Raw genomic sequence first — 6000 nt, 5'->3', positions numbered from 1 at the left:
ATCAAGAAGAATGATATTATTGATTCTTTCAACACTCGATCTGTTTTTAACTTCCAAGCCATCTCATCCATGTCCATTCTATGAGGGGTATGCTTGCCCTTCTTTAGGAAGATGGTTTTGTCCAGGATTTCATTTTGCAGTTCAAGAACTTCTCTACTCTCGAGGCCTAAAATGCACCTGAACAATGTAGATGCTAGCGTTTGCTATGCCAGGTGCTTGTCGAATCTTACCATCCTTCATGTTTTCAAAGAATCAAACAAGTACCTTCCAAGACTCAAAGTCCTTCTTGGTTTGGTTGACACTAATTGGTGTCTTAGAAGGACAACCATTTGCGTTCCATTGTGCTTATGTTTGCATAAGTTGGTCAAGAAATGGCTTCTTTTGCATTAACATTGCAACACATAGATTTGCATCTTTGGAGATTTTGTGAGAGATCTTCGGTGGGCAATTGAGAATAATCTTTGATCGTCTATATTTAAATTTTTGAAGCAACAATTGAGGGGTAACCTTTGCAAATTTTGCACCCTGCAAACATTTTGCAGCACTAATGGAGTGATGTTCAGAGATGATCCAGTAATCAACATTATGAACATCCTCTTTGGCAATTTTTTCAAGAGGATTTTTTTGGAAGGATCACAAGGCATAAAAATTTCCAATATCTCCTCTTTCTTTGGTTCTTGAATGGAGTCTAAAGTCAAATCCTGACCCAATCTAGATTCAATCTTCTGTACACATAGTTTGATGGAGCAGGAAAACACCTTCTCACGTCAATGCTGAAGACTTCATTAGTCCCAAAAGGATAGAATCCCTTCTTGATTTCTAAGGAGTTCTAGTGCCTTGTTATCTTTGGATGGAGTTTCCATCTCCATCAACTCCTCTTCAAAAACCTCTTTTTCTTTTGCACTATTTTCATCTTCCTCTTTGCTAGTTTTTATCGATCTTGGTCAAGAGTAGAATCATCCTTTGCCTTTATTTTTCTTCTGAGTCCTTGTGCATCTTGATCTTGTGAAGCTTCTTGCTCGTCTAAATTAATGGTGGCAATGATCTTCTCTGCATGTTTGAAGCGCTTGCATGTGCACCTCTTGATGCTGCAAGTGCACTCCTAACTACGGCTTTCCCTGTCTTCTCCACAACTTTCTTAGATAGTACCCCTATTGGTTTCTTTGTAGGTACAATCTTTTTTGGTAAGCTCAAGATTCGCTTTGCATGTTTCACTACCTTCACTAGGTCTTCCACACAATCCTCACCTAAGTCTTCTTGATTAGTGAATCTGGAGATCTTCAATCCTAATTTTACATTAGAATTTTCTTTTCTTAGTTTGCTACCATTCATGTCTGCTACATGAAAAGTGCCCAATGATAAGCAAAACTTGTTTGCCTTTGTGGTCTCTCCAATAGGTAGCACATTACATGCAAAACATGGAATTGCTATTGCATCCACATCATCTTTGACACCCACAACAATCCGCATGTCTCCATATTTCATATCACCTTGTGACAAAATATAGATGGATGTCATCTTTGTAGTTTGCATCTGTATCGTAGGTATCCACAAACCACTTCACTCCTTCTTTTGTTAATTTAAAGGTCTTGTCAACCTTTATTCTTGGAGCATTAGTTTTGGCTTGAGTGGACATTCCAAGAACATCGAATGTGAAGACTTGTGCACCTTGCTCTGTTATACTTGGTACATTGGAAGCCTCCATGCTTGAAACAACGACAAAGAACAATTTTAAAACCTAAACAAGGAGCACATGTTTAAGTTAAATAGTACATTTAAAGAAATACACTAGCATGTGTAAGCGAGGCTCGAACTTAAGTTTGAGCCAAAAGATGTTGTTATGTACCCTTGCTAGCCACAAGGATGTCATGAGAGTAGTCTTATAAGTTAGAGCTACATTAAATTTGAGTGTAAAAGTGAAGCTCTATGGTTTTTCTAGCCAAAAGGATGTCATGAGGCTAGGCGTGCACCCTAGTGCTACATTAGCATATTGAGAGGAAGCTCAAACTTAAGTTTGAGCTTAAAAGTGATTTTTTATTCCCTTATGCACTTGAGGCTCGAACTTAAGCTTGAGCCTAAAGGTGCTATTCTATGCCCTTTGTTAACTGAGTCAACGTCAGTTAACAAGAGCTGATAAAGACCGAAGACTTATGAATGCACATCGAAGATCAACAGGAAGAAGCAGTAAAGATTGGAGTTACACATTTTCCACATTTTTCCAAAATGGTCACGTGTTGTAAATTCTCGATTTATTTCAAGCCATTGGAATATTTTAATGTGTTGCGGGCTCAATGGGAGTTCCAAGCTGTAAAGAACATGTCAATTAGTGTGCCTAGGTTGCAGATTTAGTAAGTGGCGGAGCCCTAAAGGCCTTGGGCGCCCGGACATTGCATATTTTTATCTTAGGTATATAAGACAGTGTGTAAAAGAAATTAGGGTTCGCAAGCTCATTTGTTGAGAGCACTCTTTGGTGAGAGCTCTTGAGGTGTGTGGCTATGGAGTCCTTGAGCTTCTCCTTGCTCATGAGACTTAGTTAACACTAATCAATGTTTAATTCTCTTTCTCTATGCCTCTCTCATGCTTCTTATGATTGCCTATGATACTTAGATTAGCTAGATCATAAGTAATTAGTAGTTAATCCCTCTCTAATCTTGTGTGATTGCCCTCTTTTTCTTGTGTGTGCATGTAGGTTTGATTGGAGTGTGGTGCTCGATAGATCTATGTGTGAATGCTTGTGATTAGTGTGTTGCATGCTATGATTAGTGTTGTGTGCGTCTTGCAATCATTAGTGTGTGTGATTGGGTTGATTGGAGGAGAAGAGAAGTGGATGTGGAGATTGCTCATCATTGTGGTTTAGCTCCTCCATAGTCCAAGAAGCTCACCTCTTAGAGTCACCATTCGTGTTGCCATGATTCGCTCACTAATCGTGTGAGTGTTTCCATGCCCTAGCAGGGTAGCTCATCCCTCCGGATTGATAATTTTGTTGGTCATTGGAGCTATGCAACGATGGGACCCCCAACATTTGGCGATGTTGCCGGGGAAGATGGCCTACCCTAGTGTAATTGTGGCATAATCAAATGTGTTTCCTCACTAATTTCCCTACTAATTTTATTTGTGTGTTTATGGTTTTGTGGATTTTGAATGTGTGTTCATGAAGCAATGTGTTCATTATTCCCTAATTTGTTACCGTATTTTGCCAATTGTGTGTTTATACACTCTAATTTCACACTAATCCCTTGTTAATTTCACTAATTTTGCTAACTTACACACTAATTTTCTATCAAGGATTGGAACTTTCAACCGTTCAATTGATCTTCATTGGAAAGGTAATCAAGGTGGCATTCTCAACCTCCTTAGAATCTAAAGATGTGTAGAATCGTGTAGAGACTCCACCATGATGCAATATAATGTTGATGCTATGTTATTGCAATGCAATGTTGATGCTATGATGCTATGAAACTTTTGGTTTGTTCGTTTTCATGCCGTCGTAATGCCGAATTTTCCAGATTTGGTGGCGTATGAATTTGACAAGTTTCAATTGCTAATTGGGTGCCTAATTGAGTTAATGCATGGTTGAATGGTCAATTGCAAGTGTGTGTGCACTAAAATCAAGTGTGTGCATTCTAATTGAGTGTGTGTATGCCTAATTTTAGGTGTGTGTGCACTATTTTTCCCTTGTTTGTGCACCTAAAAATCAATGTGTGCTTAATGATTTTTCAATTGTGATGATTGATTTGTGTTGTGGTCATGCCCAAGTAAAGATTTGTGAAATCACATTGCAATTTTGACAAGATTAACCCTTTTGTGTGCGCACCTAAAGATTGGTAAAAACTGTCAATTATTAGTGTGTGTGTGCTTAAAAAGTGCTTAATGTGCATGATTAATTTAATTTTTGATTGCATATTTGATGTGTGTAATGGTTAATTGCTGTGTTTTTAAGCTCAAAACAGGGATTTACACACTCCAAATGCGTCAATTTTTTACCTAATTTTATCGCTAATTTTACCAATTTAATTGCCTAGTTGGATTTTATTGATCAAATAAATTGGCAATTGAATTGATGTGCTTTTTGTGTTTTCATTTGGCTGCATTAATCCCCTATGTGTGGAGATTTGTTTTATTTAATGATATTTTTTGGTTAATTTTTATAAATTTTTTATAATTTTTTGCTAATTTTTGCTTAATTCCATAAAAATTGATATCTTACGATCTTTACAAGCTGTTTTGAATGTGTGTTTACGGCACGATTTTGAGCGCATTCGTGTCCTCCTTGGTCGAGTTTTGAGCGTTTTGCTATTTCCGAAGATCGGGTTGACGATTTTGTCGTAAATCACGTTTTTGGTAAAAACTACTATTTTTGGTGTGCTTATGCATGTCAAAAATGTTCAATTGTGATTGTCAATGATTTTCTAAGATTTCTAGAATTTTCGGAGAATTTTTTTGGATTTTTCTGACGATTTTTTGGATTCTCGGGTGATTTATAGCGTTGCGGCTAATTTTCAGACTAAATTTGGCTTTTTTTGGTTCCCGAGCGTGCCTTTCGGCGCATGAACTCTTCATGTCGGATAGATCTTTACAGCCTTTGGGATAGTTCCCTTCGACATTAAAATACTATTCTTCTTCTTTTCTCTCCCACTGGTCGACAAATTCTCTCTTTGTCTCGCTCCGCGTGAATACAACCCACACACACTCCCACCCCCTCCCTCTCTCTCTAACTCCCTCTTTCTCTCTCTCGAATCGCAATAAAATAACTCTCTCTCTAACTGCGTGGATGTACCATCTCTCTCTCTCGTCTCCCTCCTTTGTACGCGTGAATGCCATCAACCACCACACACACACATGCGTGAATGCACCCCTACACACACAATTCATTAATCTACAAAAAGGCACAAAAAAAAGGGGACCTCTCTTTTTATTTTGTCTTCTTTCTCTCTTTTATGAGCAGCTGCCTACCGGAGCTTCTTGTCTTTTTCCTTTTTTTTGTCGTTGACTTTTGCGTCGTTGACTTTTTTATTCATTTCATTTTGTTTCTTTTCAATTTCATTTTAATTTCATTTCGTTTCGTTTTTATTCCCTTTAAATTTCATTTCATTTCAAGTCAATTTCATTTTCTTTTCATTTCATTTATTTGTATATTAGTTTTAAAAGAAACACAACAAAAAACCTTTAAATATCACAAAAACAATTCTAAAAAAAGAAAAAAAAAATTACAAAAAATCAAAAAACTCATCAAAAATTTACTAAAAAATAAAAAAGGTTACAAAAAACCAAAAATTACACAGATAAATCCCTAAAAATTGTAGAATATTCATAAAAGCTCAAAAAATTCAACAAAAAATCAAAAATCGACCGCAAAAAACACAATAAATCATTTAAAATTCAAAAAACTATAAAAAATTTGATATTCACCAAAAAAAAAATTGAAAAAAATCATAAAAATACTAAAAATTTTAGAAAATTAAAATTTCATAAAAAATTAATAAAAATAAAAAGGAAGTCATCGAAAGAGCTAGAAAGACCTAGAAAAGCAAAAAAAAAAAAAAAAAAAAACAAAGCCGAAGAATCACAGCGAACAAACCGCGAAAAAGCTAGAAGAGCCACAAACCGAAAAAACCACGCAAAAGGGAACAAGTCAAGAAAAACAAAGCCGAGAAAATTACACCCCGCAAAGTGAAGCAAAAAAACCACCGAAAAAAGCGAGCAAAACGACCAACTCAAAGCCGTTTGAGGGGCAGATAAATTTCAAACTTTTGCATGCTAGAAATTGGCAAGTGCAAGTGATTGCACAGAAAATTAGCTTCCAATCGGGCGGAGAGGGAGCACAAATCACGGTGGATTGCACATTAGGTTGTTCAAGGCCCAGGTTTCCATCATTTCAAGGGCTGCAATCAATTCTGGCACTGTCGAGCTAGAGTTAATCAACTCTTGCGAGTCTGAAGAGCAGTCAACTGCAAAAGTGCCTTGGCTAAAGCAGTTTAATCAAAACTAAGGAGCATAAAT

The sequence above is a fragment of the Adiantum capillus-veneris genome, chromosome 1 (assembly GCF_014529385.1).
Source record: "Adiantum capillus-veneris isolate H3 chromosome 1, ASM1452938v2, whole genome shotgun sequence".
Taxonomy (NCBI): Eukaryota; Viridiplantae; Streptophyta; class Polypodiopsida; order Polypodiales; family Pteridaceae; genus Adiantum; species Adiantum capillus-veneris.
Note: the sequence above shows the minus strand (reverse complement) of the source record.